This window comes from Pleurodeles waltl, chromosome 11 (genome assembly GCF_031143425.1).
Source record: "Pleurodeles waltl isolate 20211129_DDA chromosome 11, aPleWal1.hap1.20221129, whole genome shotgun sequence".
Classification (NCBI taxonomy): Eukaryota; Metazoa; Chordata; class Amphibia; order Caudata; family Salamandridae; genus Pleurodeles; species Pleurodeles waltl.
The window spans coordinates 571,919,239-571,943,842 of record NC_090450.1 but is presented as its reverse complement, the minus strand read 5'-3'; positions in this window follow the sequence as shown (position 1 = coordinate 571,943,842).

Genomic DNA, 24,604 nt, shown 5'->3' with positions numbered 1-24,604 from the left:
AGAATCTCTAGCCGGTACTGCAAGTATTAACTTTTTATCTTACTGCTGAAGACTTCTCCCAGATATTGCTGTGGTTTCAAGAATATGTAGTTGTTTAATACCATCCAGGCATATGAGTGTTTCTTTAGGGTTGCCCTGTCCTCTAGAGATGATAGTATTTTGGACGATTTGTTGACAGCTGTTTTAAAGGTTTCATAACGCACTGCAGCGGACCATAATTCTGCTAGGCCAAACAGGTTGATTGTTTTATTGAGATAGTCTCTGGCAGGTCAGGAGGATCTGGTAATTATTTTCTACCATGTATTGATATTTATGGTGTTCTTCTCGTCACTTTTTAGTGTGTAATCGGTGGTGGCAAAAGCTGCTCACCTTGGGAATTACTGTTTGACTAAACCAAACTCTAGCCTGATCTGGGCAGATGCTGTGTAGCTGAGGAGTTGGAAGGTTTGCCTGAATATTCTTAAAATGATGGTGTCCAGGATTATTGAATCTCTGCCCCATAAGGCTTCACTTCTGTAGGCCAGGGTCCTTTGTCATGGCAATTTCTAAAATGGGGCCATACGACTGGTCGTTTTTGTTTCTGAAAACGGCCCTTAGCCCTGGTGCCAGGGCAATCCCCTTTCTTTTAATTTCCTCCTTCTACAATTGGAAGGTTCCATTACTATTGAAAAGGAGGCCAAGATATTTATATTTGCTTGTTTCATCAATCTTGATGGAGTCAAGAAACCAGCTTGGGTGGTGTTAAGAAGGAGCTGCAGGCCAACTTTCGTCTGACTGACCAACACCAAGTGACCAGCAGAGAGCAGATTTGAGAGGGTTAAGGAGCTGAACTTCAGGGCGTAGGAGTTGAAGGAGGTCAAAGACTGGGGAAGGGCTGCCAAGAATAAGTTGAAGAGTGTAGGGGCCTGGAAGCACCCCTGTTTGAATTTGCAAATCATTGGAACAGATCTGGATAGGTTAGCTCCACTGCCCAGCTTCATTCTAACACAGGTGTTGGAGTAAATATCGTCAATGGCTCTTAGGAGCACTGTGGGTATAAGCCAGCTTCTTAGTTTCCTCCAGAGTCTATTTCTGTTTACACAATCAAAAGCAGCTTTATAATCGATGTAGCAGAAGTAAAGAGGAAGTTTGGCATCCTTTGAGGAATCAAACAATAATGACAAGGCCATAATGTTTGTCAAAGTCCAAATTGTTTTGTAAGCCCAGTCTAGTTAATCAGGATAATTGAATTTGTGGTGATCCAGTCGAGGGGATGTTCCAATAAAATGCCCATATTATATTTTGCCTCATTGTCTATGAGGGTTATGAGTCTATAATTCGCTGCTTTTGATTTGTCGCCTCCTTTAAAAATGGGCGATATGAGTGAGCCTTTCCAAGATGCTGGTGTTGTGGCTCCTAGTAGGGCATGGTTGAATATTGGGGCCATGTGCTCAGTCCATTTTATTGGATCAGTCTTTTAAATGACCTGGGAGATTCCATTTGGGCCAGGTACACCGGTAGTTCGGCCTTTAGTTATCTACAGATGTATGGCGTTTGCAACAATGATGAAGTCTGTGTCTTTGGGCTCTACGGCTGATGTGCCATTTCCCTCTGATGAGCCGTGACCTTCGGCCTCTGAAGGTGCCGCTATGCTGGTATGTGGGTTGAACTGGGTGTACAGGAAGGTGGCCCATGCTCCCTCAGACAGGCTGGATTCAAGGTGAAGCTGTTAAGGATTTCTTATCCCATTCACCGTTCGCCAGAACGGAGTTGTGTTGCCTGCTGTCTCAGATTAGTTTAGTCCAAAAGCATCTGTGTATTGCCTCTTTGCACTCCAGGCCACCCTCTTTAACACCCATTTCGAGTGCCTCAGTTCAGCTACGAGGATTTTGTCCTCCGACCGCCGGACTGCACCCAGGGCCATGTTGATTTACCTCTTCAATAGTTTCACTGCCACGCTTTTGTGGTGGTTTCAGCAGTCTGGCGGGTGAGCTGCTGGTAGGGCCCTTTTTGGATTCTTGAAGTGTGCGGTTTGAAAAAGGAATCTGTTACAGCTTTTCAGTTTTCCCTTGGAGAATTCCTATTGCTCCCAGTGTATATTTTTAGGTGTTATTCGGCTTTTTGCACCAGTAAGTCCATTGTGGCTGTAGACCATTTTACTCTCTGAGTCGGTCGTACATATTGATCCTTCAGGTTCTGTTATGCGTTTATTTTAGCTCATAACAAGAGCAAATTCCAACTCCTGGGGCAGGTGGTCACTCTCAGATCTTTGGCCCATTTTGAAAAGCAGATTAGTTGTAACAATGGCAGGAACCCAGCGTGAAATCCATAGGAAATTTTTGTTGGAAGAGTGAAAAGACAGTGCTGGGGGATATCACCTTTGAAATGCTTGTTAGGGTGCATAGACCATGGTGCTCTAGTTATCCGAGCAGATTAAGGCCCATTCGTGTCCTTCCTCCCTAAGTCAATTGAAGCTTGTTTGGGGATCTCCCATTGACGCTCCTGTTCCTCTATGATTTTATTTCTTTTTTAAAGATGGTATCAATCAGTTTGTTTTGATGTCTATGTACAGTCTTTGTCACGAGATGGTGCATAGATATATCTGAGTGTCACCATAGTGTTTTTCCCACCTGCTGCAATTGTCATATGCAGTATTTGAAGATTATTAGAGTCGATTTTTTTGCTCATTCTCGTAGCTTTATTTGCTGTTGACAGATAGATTGAAATACCTCCTTTGCTGCAGCCAAATTCAGCTATCTTGGTGGCTCAGACTGCATAGTGGGTGAACCCTGAGATTGAGACAGTTTCCAGAATCCATGTCTCCTGTAAGGCAATCGTAGAAAGGTTTTGGAGGTAGCTTAATATATCTGGATCGTCAAACTTCTCCGCCAGGCTATGTATGTTCCATGAGGAAAGGCGTAAGATATATGTTGTGTAATCTCAGTTACCTACTTGTTCTTGGTTGAGTCACTTTGAGGACTGTGACTGGTTGATGGACCTTGCAATCCACCCCTGTTGGTTAGTCGGTTTATCTTCCCCCCGGTGAGTCATTACGAAATTAGTTGGCTCTAACTCACACTTTTTCCACTTTTTATGGCGATGCACGTTTTGCGTTTTGAGGACTGAGTAAAGCAATTGTAGAGCTCCTATTTTCTCAATCTCAAGGTCTTTGGTCCTCCTGAGCGGGTGTGGGTACCCAGGTTTTTGTTATGATTCCACAACTATTCCCCAGTCCATAAATTGTTTACTCTCACAGAGAACTTTCTGGGCCATGTCAGATGATCCCTAGGTGGCATTGGTTGATTCACTCTGATGCCGAACTGATGACTTAGAGGGATTCAATATCGGCAGAAGTGATCCCAAGTGAATGTTGGGATCTGATTTAGCAATTTCATGATGTTGTCTTGATTGAGGATTTTGTGGCTCCCCGTTGAGAGGTATGCCAAATGAAACAGGGTTATACTTGATCCTCCTTTAGAGAGGATTGCCCCGATGGCCGGTATGCATCTGTCTTTCCGCCAAAAGATTGGCTAAAGCTCCATTGTCCTGGTGCCTGTAGGAGGATTGTTGCCATTGCATTTTATTTTGGGTTGTTCTATTGAATGACAAGTATCTGTTGGAGATGGTTTTGTCGAGTGCCATTGGTGTTAAAAATCCTGTGTCAGATGCTGTACCTCCCTGATTCTCCATTAAAATTGTGCCCTTCAAAGGGCTTGCAGAACTCCTTGGTCCTGTGACCTAAGGATAGACAATGGACCATTCTTGTTGAGGAACAGTGACTTTTAGAGATTGTTCTTTGGAGGTTAATTTGGCAGAGATCACCGTGTGGGATTCCATGTTGTCCGTTGTTCATCAGCAAGTATGCATGGGCCAGGCCAGAGTGCACTGGATGTCCTGGCCTGTTTGTTTTGTGGGGAAAATTGATGTTATACAGGGTTAGGACTGCTGGCTTCTATTAGAATTGGTGGACTGGTCTCTGGGTGTCGGTTTGAGACCTGACCAGGCACACATGGGGTGGCCCCTAGGCACTCTATATCTGGTACTGATGTGTTGAGTGTTGATTTTGTCCAGGTTGCTTGGTCCGATATTGCCCCATTGTTTCGGGAATGCTCTTTCTGTGGCCCTCCTAGCATAGCTCCTTTTTGTCAAAGATGGAATAGTTCCTTACCCAGTTTGTTTTTGGGAAGCTTTTGTTTCTTGATTTCCTTTTTTGATGTAGTTTTGATCTTGTACTTTCTCCAGCCGTAATAACAGAGGGGATTTTGTGCGTGCCTTCCCTAGAATTTGGTTGGCTTTGTGCAATTCAGTTGCTGGTGGTGTTTGTATTATTTTTTATTAAGTCCTCTGCCTCTAACTGCTTTGCCTTGGAGTCTTATGAGGAGCTAGGAGTGGGTAAAGGGCTTGAAGAGGACGGGCTGTCGACTAGGGAAGTTTTGTATTATCCTCAGCTGTTGATTCAGTTATTTGGAGCTCCGGGCTTACCCTGCTTTGCAGGATCTGTCCTGTTGAGGAAGGCGATTCTGGTATTGCTTGATTACATCCTTCAGGTCCTCAAAGAGCACTCCCAGAGTTCCTGGTAGTGTGCTGATTTTCTCCAGTATGGGAGAGCACATGCACCTCTGAGCTAGCTCCATTTATTACGGTTATACAAATCAGCTATTTTTCCATCAGTGCCAGCCACATGCACTGCTAGGATTTGCAGTAGTTCAATTTGTATATCCATTTTGGCTTAATGATAATCCATTACCTCGGTCATTAATTGGATAGTTTCCAGCACTGAGGGCCAAACTCTGCTTTTTTGGTGGGTCATTGAGCTCTACAGCTTTCCCTAGGGGTTGGGCCCAGGGTGGGGATAATATTTTCTCTGTTGTGTAAGATGCGAGCATCTCATCCTACTCTTCTTGTGTTAGATAGGAGAGCTCCATTTGCTCTGTTGGTATCACCCGGGTTGGATCAACTTGGCCATTGTTGTTTTTGTCATCTATTGTTCACCCTAGATTGCTCTTCTCTTTGCCCCAGTGGGAGGGGGGCGTTCTTTGGAGTTGAGTTCGTAGATGGACTTGATATGTCTGGATCCAGGGATGCTTTTCTGTGCTGACGGCTGCCATGCTGCATGGTAGATGAGTCTCGGGATATGACAGTTTACAGGTCACAGCCTTCGAGTTGCTGGATGCCGTGAGGGCCTTCGCCCCCTCAGGGTGCTACGAGGCTACATGAATTAGGGCTCTGCTCCAGCTCTGCATTCCTGGTTGCAGTGCTTCCTCTTCCCGGTTCGCCCGTGTCACCCAGATTGTCTGGGTGTGGGCATGCAGTATTGCCAGTCGCCTCATGGGAAAGGTCAAGTGTGGAGGCCTGGTTCATAGCTGGACCCTGGGGTAGCATGCTGGTAACCTTTCTGGCATTAGTGTGTATGACTATAGTTGGTGTCAGGGGCACTGGCAGGCCCACAATGTCTTTGGTGCTCAAGTAGATGGCTGCACTTACATCCTTCAAGAGCTGGAACTTTGTAGTTATTTTTGGCTGGCTGTATTAATGGGCCACTGTCACCAGGACCTTAGCCTGGGTGGTTGTATTCACAGGGGTGGGTTTCTTTCGTTTGTCCCAAGGGACGGTGTGTTCCTAACTTTTCCCGGCCTCATGTTGTTGATGGTGATTCCCTTGAGGCCCGCAGCTGTGCCCAGTGCTATGCTTGGTATATGGTTCTCACTCTCACTCCAGTCCCGCTCACGCTTCCCACTGCAGGTTTACTCTGCTCTGCAATTCTGCAGGATGTTACTGTGACGCTTTCTCAGTGTCACAGGCTCTTGCTTTCGCTATTCCTCTGTTACTTTTTCCTGGTCCATTCTAGTTCAAATTTGTTTAGTCCCTTCCTCCAGCGCCATTGCACCCGTGTGTTATAGGTTCTGGTAATTTACAGGGATGGGGGTCACGGACACGCTCCATAGAATAATTGCGCAAGGTCCTTCAAATAGAGAAAGAGGGGATTTTGGAGTGGGAGTAGTGGTGGAAATGGGAGACTATCTCCTAAAGTGTCCTTGTCCCACTACTTAGGTAACTTGCCTCTGAGGAATTTGCAGTCATTTCACCTTAACTTCTGCTGTTTTCTGTGGTTCCCAGATTGACACACTGCACAGTGCAGTGTGAAGTGGGGCAAACTGTTACTGGTGCCAGCACTTAGCGCTCAGCGTGCTCACTGTCATTCCTTCAGCTGTCAGCACCCCACCGCTTGTCTCCAGCAGGCGGTGCAGTGTGTAATGCGGCAGGCAATGCTGCAGTAGTTAAATGCAGACAGTAGGTTGGTGAGCAGACAGGCTGTGTAGACAGAATGAAACAGTGTAGCTGTGTAGCAGGGTAGCAGCTTGGCGGAAGGACTGGGAAGGCAAAGGGGGCAGAAGTGCAAGTGTGGGAGCTGAAGCGAGATGCAAAAGCAGGGGGAAAACACCCGGGCCACAACCTGCACCCGATCCTGGTTGGGCAGCATTTGCAAGCCCGGGGCACTATAGATGTGGCGGGACTGTAATATGCTGTGCTTTCTAATGTCCTTTCTTTGTATTGTATTCCCCATTCTCCTTGTTATTATCGCGTGTACTCTTTTCTTTTGATTCTGTGTTCTCAAACTTATGTGGCTAAGACTAACAGTCCGTGTCGAGTGTTCCAGCTTGGCTTTCAGTTGGTGACTTGCTCTCGACACGGATGGTTGTGCTCTTGCTGTCGTGGGTCCCTTTCTACCAATAAACCTACTTCACCTGAAAAGCGTATTTAAGTGTCCTGGAGCATTATTACTTTATTGGACAGATGTTTGCTCATGCCTACCCTACATCTTTTGGTATCAGGAGTAGGGTAATTATTTATTTCAAGGAACTTCATTGTCTCTGGGACCCACCGACCCAACTAACCGTCAGCCCAGAGGTTAGATGCGAGAAGCCCATTTCAGCACAGGACGAAGGAGAACGGAAGCAAACATACGTGAGGCAAGTTGTGGAGATCATAGACATTTCTGAGTGTTTTTGCGCCTTTCCACTGTTCTGTGCGGACTGTTGTGAGAAGATCCGCGTGCCCTAATGCCTACCTGCTGCATGAGCCGGAGTCTAGAGGTGAACTTCACGTCATCTTCGGCAAGCCTGGGTCGAGAGCCTAGAGGTGAACTTCTCTTCACCTTCGGCAAGCCCGGGTTGAGGTACTTCACCTCGGCACGTTACGGCTTCCATTTAAAAGGACACGCGTCATGGCAACGAGGAAGCCAGCATGAGCGTGTGAAAACCAGGAAGTGCGCGAGGCTGTGCGCGCAACAGGACGGCAGCAACGAGACATGTTGTGGCAACGACACACGCGACTGTGCGCATAGCAACAATAGGACGGCAGCAACTGGACACGTTGTGGCAACGACGCACGCGACTGTGTGTCATCATAATGACACACAACGACAAGACGGCAGGAACAGGATGTGTCGTAACAACGACGTTTGATTCCAACGTCAGTGGCACGCATCTCGACCAACGCGCAAAGAGACAACACATGTTGCTGTCGTGTTGTGTAAAATAAGGAGTTTCTTCCACTTGATGTCACAATTTTTTCTTGTCTAGGCACAACGATTACTACAAAGTGGCATACAGAAAGCTATTTATTATTCAACTTAAAGACTAGACAGTAATTTTGTTGCTTGAACTCATAAAGGAAGGGGCATCAGCAGTTAATTCTCAAGTTTTACTTTTTAACTTTGAGGAATTTCACGCAATATTCTATTTACTGTTTGTTGATTGGTTGCTTAACTGCAGTTACATGTAGATTTTATTCCCTCAGTATTTAGGGGTTAAGCACTGTCATATCATGGCCTCATATCAAAATGTTGTTCAACCTCCGTCTTTCTTACCAAAAAATGGGAAGCCTGATTTAAAATGGTCTGAATGGTTGAGGATATTTGAAAACTATCTTGTAGCCATTGATGCCCATGCGTTTCGCCTGCTAGGAAAATGGCTTTGCTGTGTAATCACTTGGGTGTAGCAGGGCAACGTGTTTTTGACAATTTGCCACCAGTGCCTGCTCCCCTTTCCGAGAATATAATGTGGAATGAGTATGAAGAAGGGAAAGCTAGAATGATGAGACAGTATGCGGATGAATCCAGTGTTTTGTTGGAAAGATTCAATTTTGCAATGTGTAAACAGGCTGCTGATGAGTCAGTAGAAGAGTATGTGGCCACGTTGCGTGTGCTTGCAGCCAAATGTGATTTTGGTGCCAATGTTGATCTACATATTAGAGATCAATTTGTGTTTTACTGTTTTTCTAAAAAAAATCAGGAGCGTCTTTTAGCCTGTCGCAACCCGACCTTAGCAACCATTGACATTGCGAAAAGCATTGAAAGGTCCATTGTATCTTCCAAAGCTTTATCCAGTCTTAATCATCACATGGGAGTTAGCTCTGTGGTAGAGGAAGATTCTGATTCTGTTTGTGCTGTCATCAACAAATCCCAGAAAAGTAAGAGAAATCTCAGTCAGAATATCAGCATCTCTGTCTGTTTTAGGTGTGGCCCTTATAGTCACTTAGGAAATTGCCCATCTTGTCTTGCTTTAAACAAGAAATTTTTGAAATGTCGCAAAATTGGTCATTTCCAGAAAGTTTGCAGGATGGGTAGACTTAAGCCAAGTTCAGGTACCAATGTATTCAAAATACGTATTAGTAATGTATACACCGCAGAGCCTGAGAATGACATTTCTGAATGCACGAGTAGACTTTCTAATGTTGTACTGACTGTGGGCATGCACAAAGATTTGAGTCTTGATGAGGTAAAAATCAAAGGACCTCTATGTGAAGCGAGCATAGGTGGGAAGCATTTAATGGTCATAGCAGATTCTGGAGCCCCAGTGACTATAATTGCCGATAGATAAATCTGGCCATAATGTAAAATATGTCCTAAGTTGCAGCGTCCTGACATCAATCCAAAAGCTTTTGGTGATCAAGATATAGATTTGTTAGGGTATTTTTGGTCAGATTTATCTATTTTGGGAAGAATAGTACATATCAAAGTCTATGTAGCTGTCAATGGTAGAGATATTGTGGGTTGGAGGGATTTGGCCAAACTCGGTATTATTCTACGTCCTGGCCATTGCACACCCATTATCTTAGCTGATTTGCCGGTGGGTAGTACTCTTATTTTATCGGTGCTGTCTTCGGAGTCAGTTTTCTGCAATCTCAAACTTAAATTTCCTAATGTATTTCAGGACAGAGTTGGAAACGTAAGAGATTTTGAACACAATATCAAACTAAAGCAGGGAGCTTCACCTGCAATTCACAAAGTTAGACCAGTACCCTTAAGTATCAGGGAAAATTTGAAAGAACTTCTGGACAAATTGATTCAAGAAGGTATAATTACCCCTACAGAGTCCTCTGAGTGGGTTTCACGCATTGTTCTTACAAAAAAAAGATCTGGGGACTTGAGATTATGTGTGGACTTGAGGTCACTCAATAAAAACATACTAGTTGATTGCCATCCTCTGCCCCACATACAGGAACTAATTACTAGCATTGGGAACTTTAAGTATTTCTCCACCATTGATCTACATTCAGCATACCATCAGATACCCTTGAGCGAAGAATCTCAATCCCTCACCACTTTTGTAACCCCTTTTGGGGCGTACAAATATCATAGGCTTCCATTCAGCTTGGCGTCTGCAGCCTCTGTTTTTCAAAAAAATTATGGATTCCTTGTTCAAAGAGATAAACAATGTGGTAGCTTATCAAGATGGCATTTTGGTTCACAGTGTTACCACAGAGGAGCATATTGTTCTTTTGGACAAAGTTTTTGACATACTACAGTCGCATGGCATGACTATTAAGGCAAATAAGTGTAAAATTCTAACTGACCAAGTAGAGTATCTTGGTCATACTATTTCGGCGGAAGGAATAAAACCAAAACTCTGTAATTTAGAAGCCATCAAAAATGCTCCTGCTCCTTCTGACAACAATACTTTGCGTTCTTTCTTGGGGCTGTGTGAATACTATGCCCGTTTCGTGCCTGGGTATGCTCTGATTGTCCAACCATTGAGGTATTTACTCAAGAAAGGTCAGAAGTTCATCTGGGAAACATTTATGAATACTACTTTCCAAAGGATTAAGGAACTGGTGTTGTCTGCACCCTCTCTTAAATCTTTCGTACCTGGGGGTGAATCTTTTATAGTGGTAGATGCCAGTTTAAGAGGTCTAGGAGCTGTTTTTGGACAAATTGTTAATGGAAGAGAGAATACAGTAGCGTTTGCTTCTCAGTCCCTTTCTGAAGCAGAGAAAAACTATAGCACAATAGAAACGGAGGCACTTGCTTGTTCCTGGTCAGTAGAAAAGTTTAAAACGTACATATGGGGCAGGAAATGTGATGTATTTACTGATCATAAACCTTTAGTTTATCTTCTTAGTGGTAATGGCTTAGGAAAGGCTTCCGCTCGCCTAGTACGTATTCTATCCTAATTGCAAGAATATAACTTGATTGTCAAATATATTCAAGGAGGTATGAATGTTCGTGCTGACTGTCTGTCTCGCATGCCACTGAAAGCTTTTGGAAATGAAACGGATTGTCAGGAGGATGAATGTGTGGTTGACTTGGTCGAAGCTGTCTCAGCTTGTGATGGCAATATTACAATAGATGAGTGGAAAACAGCCATGTCCGCAGACAATGGGGGTTATTACAACTTTGGAGGAGGTGTTAATCCGTCCCAAAAGTGACGGTAAAGTGACGGATATACCACCAGCCGTATTACGAGTCCATTATATCCTATGGAACTCGTAATACGGCTGGTGGTATATCTGTCACTTTACCGTCACTTTTGGGATGGATTAACACCTCCTCCAAAGTTGTAATAACCCCCAATGTGTTGTCTCGCGTGGCTCATTTCATCAAATATGGTTGGCCTACAGAGAAATCCCTTGATAGAGTCATGAGAACATTCAAGCAGGTATCAGGGGAATTGTCGTTTAATAAGGAAGTTTGCATGAGAGGAAACCTCTTTATCCCGCCAAATGATCTCCGCCATAAGATTATTAAAATGGCCCATCTAGGTCACTTAGGAATCTCTGCTACGGAGAAAAAATTGAAAACATCATATTGGTGGCCTGGCTTACATGAACAAGTTACACATTTTATTGATAATTGTGAACATTGTGTTGTTTCAGACAAACACTGGAAGAGTTATACTAAACCCATGCATCCTGTACCTTTTCCAATGAAAGCATGGGATAGCTTAGCCATTGACTTTTCCGGTCCTTTTCATGTTTTACCAAGAGAAATGAAGTTTCTTATTGTACTTGTTGACTATTACTCAAAATGAATTTATTATTCCTTTGTTGAAACTGCTGACTCTGAGTCTGTTATAACATTTCTGGAAAGACTTTTTCATTTAGAGGGTGCTCCATCTACTATAGTTTCTGACAATGGGGTGCATTTTTCGTCTCACAAAATGGAATCCTTTTTCAAGAGGTTTGGTGTTAAGCACTCACAAGTAGCACTCTATAGTCCCTCTTCGAATGGCTTGGTAGAGAGAGCCAACCGCATTTTGAAAGAGGGTATTCAGAAAGCAATTGCCATGAAAATTTATGTTGCTCATTTTCTCCAAGAAAAGATTTGGGCATACCATACTACGCCTCATTCTACCACTGAATTAACTCCTTTCTTACTTCTTAGAGGAAGGGAAGCCACCACCAACTTGACTCCCACATGGCTTCTACAGAACAGGAAATTTAAAAAAGAAGGTTTGATAAACTTGGATAAATTAAGATGTACAGTAGAAAAGAAACAATTAGTACAGAAAGAAAACTATGACCTCAGGAACAAAGTCAAGGATATCAACATAGACATTCAGGACTTTGTTCCAGTCAAAAAACCCAATAAAGTAATGAAGGGGGAGTCCAAGTTCTCTTTACCTGTTAAACTCATTAAAGCTAATAAAAACTCTATTTTAATAGAAGGGAAGGGATGGTGGAATAGGAACAGCGTTGTTCCGGTATCTAAGCAACAATCCGAGATATTTAGTAAAGTTTACTCAGAGCCTGAGTCAAGTACTTCTGCATTTTCAAATAGTTCAGATGCCTCAGATTTTTATTTTAGTGAAAGTGATGTACATGATTCGTCTAGTGCTTCCTTGACAACGGCAGACCCTAAATCATCTACATCGGCACAGTTTTCTTTAGAAACTGCGTCAAATGCTTCTACGCATACCGAAACCATTCCTTCCAATCAAACGGAGTTGATTTTTGACAAAGGCGAATGTGGGGGAAAAGAACGTAATACAAGATACAAACGTACTATCAGGATGCCTTCAAGATTCAGTGATTACTTGTTAAATTAATTTTCTTTTTCTTTATTTGTTTTATTAGGAAAGGGAGGTAATGTAATATGCTGTGCTTTTTAATGTCCTTTCTTTTTATTGTATTCCCCATTCTCCTTGTTATTATCGCGTGTACTCTTTTCTTTTGATTCTGTGTTCTCGAACTTATGTGGCGAAGCCTAACAGTCCGTGTCGAGTGTTCCAGCTTGGCTTTCAGTTGGTGACTTCCTCTCGACACGGATGGTTGTGCTCTCGCTTTCGTGGGTCCCATTTCTACCAATAAACCTACTTCACCTGAAAAGCGTATTTAAGTGCCCTGGAGCATTATTACTTTTATGGACAGATATTTGCTCACGCCTACCCTACAGGGACATAGGCCTGTTGCGCCTCCAATTGTGATCACAACTTGTGACCGCTGCTGGCCCTCTGCCTCGCTCTTACCGGGATCGTTCCGGAGGCAGCACTAGAGTTTGTCTTGCAATGGTAGTCACCTTTAGGGCTGCCAATCCCGCGGTGCCTCTACCTCTTCCGCCTGCTGCCTCACTGCTTGGTGGAGATTAGGGAGCGGAGAGCTCAGGGGTCGGATCACCTCCCTCCCCCCCCAGTGTCGGTGGCCCCAAGCACACTCCTGCGGCCGTAGCTCCTTGCTCCGCCTCTGTTTACATCCTACGCAGTCCGTCACCCCTTGATGCAGTTACATTTCTGCGGACAATGGGGCGTTTGCAGGCTGTTTCCTACATGGCTCACGTTTACTCCTTTAAAGGGATAGTGGTTTTATTCGACTGGCCCTCCTTTTGCCGAACATAGTATTGGAGTTCAATCTCCTTCAAAAACTTTTACTTCTTTTCTTTTGTCACATCCACAGCCTTCCAGGACAGAGGATTGGGTATAGTCTAGACCAGAGGTCTCCAAACCTTTTAATGCCGCGCCCCCCAGTTGAAAAATAAAAATAATTGGGCCCCCCTCAGAATTGTTCACAATTATTTTATAAACATGGCAGTGTTTAAATATGTCTAAACCTATTCAAACATTGCAGTTAAGTACTGTTACCGTTTTAAAACTGCAATAACATGCTTCTGCTTAAAACAAAGGCCTGTTACCTGTATAATATTTATTTTGGCCAGAGCCTGGGGGCCCCCCCTGGGATCACTTCAGGCCCCCCTAGGGGGGCCCGCCCCCCAGTTTGAAGACCTCTGGTCTAGACCCTAAAATGGCCATGAATTTATCCTGAAAGGACCAAAGTACTCCTTTCTGATTTGAAGAACAGACAAATGGGTGGCGTGGGACACTCCACTGTTAGCTCTGCTTTGGGCCATCAGGCAAACCTAGAATTTCTTGCTCCTTTGGTAAAGCATTTTCCCTGGAAGTGCTCCTGCCAATGCGGCAAAAACATGATCAGTAAATATAAAATGCCATGCGGCCCCATGCCAATGCTGCCCATTCAGCATTTTTTTTGCAGAGACAACCCTCCAAAGTCGGGGTTCGACAAATGTGCCTGACATGCAGAGAAATATTCTCTTTGTATGTCAGGAATGTGTCTGCCTTTTCCTCTGCAGTGCATACAAAGAATGGGCTATCCCTGTTTCACAAATCTGCTATAGCGTAGTGAACGGGCTTCTTGGGAAGGATTTCCAACTTCAAAGGCTCCACTGTCAGAAACAGGGTGATGTGATATACCGTTCATTGAGACAATAAAAGCACAGATTTAGTGAAGCTGGATATCTGCCAATTTCTAGCACATCTCTTACATCTTCAAATCCCCTTGATGCATGTGTGAGCCCTAAGTAAATTAAAGGTTTGGGTAAAGCCAACGGCAAGCAATCTCTTCTAGGATGGGTCACGTTACGCAGTACGGAATATTAATAAATGATTTAAGAGCATCCTCGGGATGGCATCACGGCCAGCTCTACTAGGGTTCAGGCTGTTGTGTTGGCTGTGCTTATCAATGTGCTTCCTATTCTAAATATTTGTTAAGGAATATTTGTTTTGTTTAGAACGTTTGTAGGCATTATTGTTTGGATTCAGGTGCAGTGCATAAGGCATCCTTCAGAGTTTTATGCTCAACATTTTGCAAGTCTCATCCATCAGGACCCCCCAAACAATCACTACTCCAGGCGCATAACTGAAGCAGACTGCCCTTCTAAAGAACTCCATAAATTACAAACGAAATTCCACAATCCACAGTTTCTAAACACAGAAAACCCACAATCACGAGACTTCTGTGACAAAATCTCTAATGAATGGATCTCAAAAATAAAAAAGACTAAAAATTACATTAAGGAGAACGGCGACAACAACACATGATGTACCCACCACAGAAAGAGACAACAATAATCATCCATCAATGAATACTATACTCTATCTCAAAAAGATTACTATCCTCATACTATCACTGCAGACAGGACATCAGCTTCAGACCCAGCACCACCAAAACTCTTTAATAATATCCTTTGCTCAACCTCTGCAGGGGAGGTAGCTAGATGCGTACTCCACGAGTCCCTGAATCTAGGTTCATTCACACTTGTGCTGAAAGTCTCCTATATTAGACCTCTCCTCAAAACAAAAAACGTACACTAGACCTCTCCTGAAAAAAGAAAAATGTCAACCGATCCGACCCAGCAAACTACAGGCCAATAGCCAATGGACCATTCTAAGAAAAAGATTTTGAGAGCAGTGTTTACACAACTCTCCAATTCTACCAAGCATTATGGCTTATTGCCATACTAACAATCTGGTTTCAGACCAGGCAGCAGCACACAGTCAGCCATCATATTCACCTGGGATGGTTTAAAACTCACTGTGGACTAACACAGAGTAGCTGCTTTGTTGCATCTGGATTTATCAGCTGCATTTGACACTGTCCAACACCACACACTGCTCCAATGACTCCACGATCTTGGAATCTGTGCAAATGCTCTTAAGATGGATTGCTTCTTATCTCACAAAGTGTAGTTTACCTCACACACAACACTGTGGTGTTCCTTAGGAGGATCCATCATATCCCCTTTATCATTCAACATCTACCTAACACCCTTACCAAATAGGATAACTCATAAAACCTCACCCGTTACAACCGCAGATGACACCCAAAACATTTTAAAATAGATAGCCTGAAGATCTCTACAATTCACAACTCGATAACTGCCTTTGCTTCATAAACACATGGATTATGAGTAAACATCTAAAGCTCAGTACCGCAAAGGCAGACATAATTTTAAGACAATAGCTAAAATACCAGCCTACTCTCATTTGGCCTAAGGAACTTCGGCCCACATTTATACTTTTTTAGCGCCGCATTTGCGCCGCTTTTTGATGCAAAAGCGGCGCAAACTAACAAAATACAATCGTTTTTTGTAAGTTTGCGCTGCTTTTGCGTCAAAAAGCGGCACAAATGCGGCACTAAAAAAGTATAAATATGGGCCTTCAAGAGCCTCCAACAACACCATTAGAAGTTATGGATTCAGACCTATCTTGATACTGCATGCTAATGTCACAAAGAGTGCTTTCTACACAATGAAATGTCGCATCTTCCCATACCTCGCACGCAATGTCCAAGCTTGACTATGCCAACAACCTATACCTTGGCACACCCATTCATCATACACAAAATAAACTCACCGAAAATGCTGGTGCAAGGCTTCTTCTCTGCCTTCTTTCAAGAGAACCCATGAAATCAGTTCTGCAATCGCTCCATTGGCTAACAATAACTAGAAGGGCAATGTTCAAGGTACTCTGCATTGTTCACAGAGCTTCCCAAGGAAAAGGACCGCTATACGTACAAAGTAAATTCAAGCAACACAAACCAAACAAAACAGTGCGCTACAGGCCTGTACTAGTTATCACCATACCACCTTATCATAAGAAATCCGTAGGATACCCTGCATTTTCACTACAAACCACCAAGCTCACTACCAGTCAACATTAGATGCACCCAGAAGCATATACACTTCTGAAGATAGCTAAAAACATGGTTATTTCCTAGACAACTGCACCACCCTCATCCTGGCAACAAAGCTCAGAAAACAATTGCACCCTCATGTGCGGTCCTCGGCTTAAAACCCACGATTTGGAAACAACTCAACCAGCAAACTAGTTTTGATATCCCAGTAAGCTAGGAAGGACTGACTTGTGGTTTACGTGGTATTATACAGTAATGTACTTCATATATAAGGTACATGACCCACAATAATACTAAAAGCATAGTATGTAGCATTCAGCAGCAAATTATAACATATACCCCTTTAATTTACATAGAATATCTACTATGAGGAAAACAGACATCACCAAATGAATAGGCATGGAATAACTAAAGAGATCTGTCACACATTGCTGGACAATTTGGAGAATTTTAATATAGTCGACCACTACAGGTCCTAAATATCTATGCAATCTGACAACTTACTTACATCTCACAAAGATATTCAGATCTGAGATGATGGTAAGAATGCCATCACAATAGATCTCCTCACTTCTCTGTCTCCCTCCAAACATGCCAGCACAGGACCACAACTATACAGCAAATCTCAGACAGGACAATCAAGAGCAGTTAGCAGCTAAGCAGACTATATCATATGAAATACCATAACGAGACCTGCAGAACCATTCAAACCTACCAGTGTACTGCTAACCATAAAATTGCACATCTGTCTCTCACACTTCATCATCCACCACACTGCTACGTGCTGTGTCCCATAACATAACCGCACCTTGATGGTCACTTCCCAAATAGGATCAAAATAAAGACAACATCCTTCCAATCTTACCCTGTGTAGTGTGCTACCCATGTAGGCAGGCACTTCAGTGCCCCACGCAGGGGTAGTAAGCACTATATAAATGATGCAGTACAAAACAAAGACCCTCACTTTCACCATCATGACCACTACTACTATAACTAATGCTACCATACCTACCTCTATCGCTACAACCATCACCACTACATTGGAAGCACTGTTAACCCACCAAGTACTATTATATGGAGTCTACCAAGGAGCCATGGAAGATCAACACATGCGTTTGTGTGTGTATGAGCATTGTGTGTTTGAAAATTATGTGTATGTGAAGAACATGTGATGTGGATATGTGTTTGAATGCCTGTGTCCTATCAGATACATAAAAACAGGCCTTTTGACTTTCTCAATATGTGTTACATATGGAAGAATCTTTCCGTGCAGCAGCTCTGAAAGGTAGCAAAGGATTCTCTTATTACTTTTGCTTATACTGCCTTTGTCCAAAGCTTGACCTACTGTTTATCTGCTGTGTGGAGGAAGCTGACCCTACAACTACTAAGGCTGTAAAAAGCAAGTGTGCCCCACTATTGCTCCTACTTTGTATACATAAGCTTGCTTTTCTTAGTACCACTTGTGCTGTGGGTGGATGGAGACTGCTCATATGACAACTGTTATGTGAGAAGGAATCTTGACCTAATGCCAATTATACACTAAGGGCCTCATTTACGAGGTTTTGGGGCAGGGCAGCGCCACAAGGCTTCTTGCTGAGCTGCTCTGTCAAAAGCAAAGGGCAGGAGTGCGCCGTATCTATGAGATATGGCACATTCCCGTCCTTTTCCCCTTCTCCGGTGCAAAATAGGCTGCCAGGCACCCACTCAGGCACCCTTGCACCATGGTGTAAAGGTGTCTGCGTTGCAGGGAGGATTGTTTTTGTGCAAGAAGGGACACCTTCCTGCACTAAAACAACCACAAGAGGAGTTTTATTCTTTCTATGTGTGCTGCAGATTGCAGCACACATAGAGAAAGGAAAAACTAGGAGAAATAAAGGTATTTCTCGTTGTGCCTACCTCATGCCTCCCCTGGGGAGGCGTAGGCTTTTGACGTATTCCTAGGTTTACGAAATCTTGTAACTCTGGCAATGTGTCAAATGCCATGGATGTTACGTGGGAACACCCACCATGATGCCTATGGTACGGCTCGCAGGGTGAGGCAACGCAGCAACTAGCGCTGCGTTGCCTCAATCCATAAGACAACGCAGTGACTTGTGCTGCGTTGCCTCAGTCCATATCTCTAAGACCATGAAAAGCCACAAAGGGTTCTGGCAGTGCACAGTGGATTGTAAATAAGCCTCTACAAGCGGAGAAAGCTGTCCTGCTGTTATTTTTATGTGGATAGGAGTAGCCAACTCCCTATGATTGGAAGAAGGAACATACTTTGTCCGAAATGTATCTCCGTGGGCGGTGCAATATAAATTTGCTGGAGCCAAAAGGCCCATTTTATCTAAAAACGTACCTCGCTTGCCACTGTGTGAGCTGCAGTTCCCTCCATCAAATAGGTCAGAAAGTTGTTTCTCGATTTATAACTAAAAGTTGGGTTTTAGGATTCCCTTTCAAGAACATATTCTAAAAATAGGTGCAGAATAGAATACTTAAGCAAAGTGGCAAAGAAATAATGATCAAAACTTAAAAGGATGTTAAGAACCACTCGTGTCCTCCAAGATGTACAATAGACATGGAAGACTTCATACCAGGGAGTACTATTACAAACAGCAATGTAGGCGGCAACCTGTGCTTATATTGGCGGACATACTTGATGGACCCTTGAAAAGGGTTTACTTCAATGAGATTGTTTTCGAAATTAAGATTGTATCGAGCTATTGGGGCAAATCTGTGGTGCTATTTACACTTAAAAATAATTGATTCTTATATTTCTTTTGTTCTTTTGAAATGAGGAACGTTGTTCCATTTTATTTTGTTTTACATTTCTGACATTTTCGTTGTTGGTTAATTTCTCTCGATCAAGGGTTTTGTGACTGAAATGTAATGACAAAATATATATGATGAAAAAGTGATTATATTAAGGGTGCAAAATGCTGCTTGACTGAGTGGAATACATTTTTTCATTCGTATGCGTACAGTTTGTTAATGTTGAGTCACTGACACTGTTGGGTCTCAAATGGAAGAAAGGACGCCCCTCTGCATTTGTGTGTGGGTTGGAGCTGCAGAGATTGGGGCATTTTAGCCTGCACCTATTATCATTAATCACTAGTCCCTACTGAACTGGAACTAAAGTGTTCATCTGCAGGACAACTTGAAGTTGAAAGGCACACATTGGATAACCGTACACAGGCAGCAGATGAAACTACAGAGACTTATCTTGTTGCTTTGTGAGTTATTGCAGCCATATGAGAGTTTCAGGTTTCCTCTAGTACATTCATGAGGGGTCAAATAATTGTTCGTTGTCACAACTCAAGGTTGAAGTGTTGTTCCAATCCTAATTTAGAAAATACACTGGCTATTTCAAAGGGCACAGGACACTCGGAAGAGTCCAATAGATTCTTGAAGGAGAAGGGGCTTGAATCTGCTGTTAGTGCAGTGGAAATAATTGAAAAGGGAATTGCTTACAAATGATCTTGCCGAAGGGATCCATGATATGGATGTGATTCTCCATAATATAGAGCCACCTAGAAATTCCGCTCTGCCATCAAGAAAAGTTGTAAGGCTTGTGATCAGATGGGGCATTTTGCCAGTTTGTGTAAATGTTCATTGGGAAACAATCACAACAAGAAGGATGAAATTGACAACAAAAGTTTAAATGATTTGAGACTCATGGCGCATGAGGGGTGTACTCCTAGATATGAAAACAACAATATTGTTGGGGGATAACACCAAAGACAGAATATCCAAAATAAAATATTGACAGATATTTAAATCTGGATTTTGTATACCTAACTCTACATATATGCACCTATGTTGTGCATATATCTTTAGGGTACGTAGAGGAGTTACAAATACTAGGTCTGTACTTCGCTTTGTGAGCTTACTTTTTGATATTTTTGTCCCCTTGATGTTCTGCCTTCAATATTCATGTACCATAATATTGTTGGTGTCGATATTCAGTAGTACAATCTTCCCGAGAGTCATGTAGATAAAAGCCACAGAGCACCATCCTGTATCTTAGGCAAGTTGGTGGTCAAGATTTTAGATGCTTGGCAGACTCACAAGCTAAGGTTACAGTTGTTCACCTCTTTCTGTGGGGTAACTTGTTGTAACCTTCAGACATAGCACAGCTGATTTTTAATTTGGAAATAATGTATTTTTTGTTAATGCATAGGTTAGGGGTCAAGATGGACATTTTGTGTTGGCAGCATCAGACAGAATTAATACAATTTTTAAACATTGCTGTGAACCTCAAGTGTGGTTTATTGAGGTAGAGGATCAGTTAAAAAGCATGTTTAGAGAGAAAATAGGTACGTTGAAGTGATTGTCCGTGGCCGCAATCAAATTGGAGGATGGTGCTGAACTGATAAAACACATGGTGAGAAGCATTCCTTTTAGTGCGAGGGATGGGATTCTGAAAATGTTTAATTTTTTGTATAAAGAGAAAGTAACAATCGATTAAGTCTTCATAATGGATCCCTTTTATGTTCATTGCAAACAAAAAATATAAAGTTTAGGTTTTGCCTTGACTTACTTAACCAGTTCGATTAATAACAATTAGGCTGACTGTTGCCCTTTATTGGATCTGCCAAATTTCTCTCAATTTTAGATTTAGAGGTTGCATATGGCGAGATCATATTGATTTCTAGATTATAGTCTTTAACTGCCCCTGTCAGGCCAGACAAAGCATTACAATTCCTAGGCACGGCTTTTGGATAAGAATCAGCAACCTGTGTATTTCCAATAGGTATGCATGAATTGTTTGCTGGTGGACGAGGAGTGCTAACATGTCAATATGAGATTCTGATTCTTTAATTTGCTTTTAATTTGCTACAACACAACAAAATAGTGAAATTATTCTTTAGTGTACTGAAAATGTGGCACACTCTTATTAAAAAAACATATGTTTATTCCTAAACAAAAGTGAAGTAGATTACCTAGGCAACATGATTTCCAGGGAGGGCAGTCAGCTGAATCCTTGCTGAAGTTCTTAGGAAACTATCTGGTTGTTGGTCGGCCTGAAGAACGTTTGGCATCACATGTATTGCAACTATTCTAAAGATGGACACTGAATTATCCATCGAAAATTATGAGATTTTGAGGATGATGAGTATTGCTTCCTCCTCATATAAAGATGTTTTCAATATGATCACAAACATCATCGGGGAATAACTATCACCAAAAGGCAGTGGCCAGATATGTTGCTAATTAACCTGATCTCCTCCTTTGAATCCATGGACCATTACTTCATGTGCCCTTACAGAAGACAGCCACGGGTTTTCTGGGTCCAATAGATTCTGTATGAGTCATTATTCCCTAATTATGCAACTGATTATTTTTGCAATTTGGTTGAGTGCTGATTTATGCAACACCTTACTACTGACAATGTTGATGTTTCTGAATGGTAAATTCTCAAGAGAAGAGTTTCACTTGAAGCTTGTATCAACAGTGTCACATTTGCATAGATTAAAATGCAGAATACTCTAGCACACTGTGTCATATTAGGAAAGTATTACATCACACTTGGGCCTTTGTAAGAGGGCAGTTAGAATTACACTAAATGGACTGCTGCTGGTGTGTTTTTTGGTTGGTAAGTATTCAGGCCATTTTGGTTCCTAAGACATCTAACCACATTGGACTAAGGTTAAGAACATTTTCAAGCTAGTAAGGGAAATAAAAGCTTTGTCAGGTTTCTGTCCAGGTTGGTTGATGTTTATGGCAGTAACCTAAGTCTAGTTGCCAGCTCTATGGATGATGTAAAACATTATGGAGAGTTCTGTCAAGTTAAATATATACAAAATTGAGATCAGTGATATGATATACATTTGGTACCAGGAATTATCTCTTCTTTACCTCTCACGTGAGCTGGTGGATAGTGGTTTAGATTTGGCAGGGTGAAGTCAATGGGGAGGAAGAAATAAGTTAAGAGAAAGTGAAGGAAGAAGTAATTTACCATGGGTGAAACTCGACTTGTTTGATACAGGTATTTATGCTGATGGCGATTCCTGTCAGGAACAATTACTATGGTGTGCTACTGATTTTCAAAGCACACTTAGGCGTCATTATGACATTGGCGGTAAATCCCACTTACCACCACGCTGACAGCCGCCAACTTACCGCCCCGCGGCAGATATTATGACACACACACACCAATCCGTCAGCATTCAGCCACATACACAAATCCGCCAGACCAAAGGTCAGTGATAAACTGGCGGTATCAAAACCCACACCATCACTCCAACAGAACAACGTCCATCACATTATGACCCACGAATCACCACAGCGGACATTCAACGGCGGTAAACCATGCTCACAATGGACACCTACATACAAAACACCACATTGGACAATCTAAACAACACACACCTGACACCCATAGACACACCACACCCACACACCCACACCACTATAAAACACACACCCACATTCCCCACAACTCTTTACCATTAAAAACCATTGCCAGCAGAGAGACACAAAGACTACTGACACAACTAGAGACACACACTACTCACACCTATACACCACTCACGCACTCCACATCACACACCACAACACATTACCCAACACAGCCTCACCAACACACCTCACAGAACACCCATGGCACCACAAAGACACCCCTGTTTCACAGAGGAGGAGCTAAGGGTCATGGTGGAGGAAATTGTCAGGGTATAGCCACAGCTATTTGGAGCACAGGTGCAGCAGATATCTATAGCTAGGAAGATGGAGCTATGGCGGAGAATCGTGGACAGGGTCAACTCCGTGGGACAGCACCCCAGAACTAGGGTTGACATCAGGAAGAGGTGCAACGACCTACGGGGGAAGGTACGTTCCATAGCAGCAAGACACCAGCTCACTATCCAGAGGACTGGCGGTGGACTCCCACCTCCTCCCCCACAACTCACAGCATGGGAGGAGCAAGTCTTGGTAATACAGCATCCTGAGGGCCTGGCTGGAGTTGGAGGAGGACTGGACTCTGGTAAGTCAACTCTCTACTATTATCACCCCCCTACCTGCATGCCATAACATACCCTCACCCTCACTCCCATCACTCCACTACTTCCCACACACCCCACCATCACATCTCACTCATCCAAATGCCAAGCCCTGCATGCTGTACCAATGCATGGACACCCCTCGCAGCCCTGCATGGACACTCATCACTAAAGCATGCACACTATAGAGAATCAACTATCCCACCATACACTAACATACACAAGTGAAAGCTGGCAGGGCAAATTCAATCGTAGAGGCGAAGCCACGGAAGTACAATATGTCAGACACAGAAACCATAACACATCATTTAAATCCCCACAGGTACCCCAGCCAATGTCAGTGCAGAGGAGGTGCCAGCACTATCCAGTCCCCCAACTGAAGAGGCCCACAGTGATGACAGCAACTCTGGTCTTCAGGATCTGGATGACCTACCTGGCCCATCAGGGACCACTGGACACCACTACAGAGCCTCCCCTTTCAGAAAACACCACTGCAGCACCCACCCAGCGTACCCATACCTCTGTCCCCAGGACACGTCAATCAGCAGTGTGGCCACCTCTACAGGGACCCCAGGGCACACCTTGTCAACAAGACAATCAGGAACTGGGGGGTCAGTGGCAGTGGGCATATGGTTAGGGGACAAAGGCACAGGCCAACAGGGACACTAGGAGGACTGCTGTGCACCAGGGGGAGGACAGACCCAGGGAATCGACTCTCCAGGAGGCACTCGCTGAGATCCTGGGAGCCTATCAACATTCCCAGGACACAATGGGCCAGATCCTGGACAATGTGCAGGAGAACAGGCGGCTGCAGAAGGGACAATACCAGGGGATCAGGGAGGACTTGCAGGCCATTAACAACAACCAGATCTCCATTGCAGGGATGCTGGCAGACATGGCCAACATAATGAGGGAGGCAGTTTCACACAAGCGGACCCCTGCCACTAGCCACACATGTGAACAGCCTTCCACCTCTGCTGCTGCTAGTGGTCAAGAGGCCTGCCACAGGACTCACAGGCCACCAGCACCCCTCCCCCTGCAGAAGGTCAACCACCCCGCAAACGTTCCCTGCGATCCAGACTGAAGCCATAGACAATTGCCAAGTCCCCGCCAGGAAATGAGACTCTCCTGATTGTCACCCTTGTGTCCGACTCTGTCACCCTGTCCACCTTGAACTGCCATTGCTTCCCTTTCTATGTCCCCTTGGATAATGCACTTGCGCTACAAACAGACTGGAACAAAACCCTGGACTTTCCTCCATCATCACCCCATCCCCTTGCACTTGCCCCTCAATATTTTAGCACTTCAATAAACACTCTTTGAAAAAAAAAACATTTGGAGTATGTCATGTATATCACATATGCATTTATTGTAACAGCTACACACATTGCAAATCAACCGTACAGAGAATCAGCATAGATTAATGACCTATAGCTGGC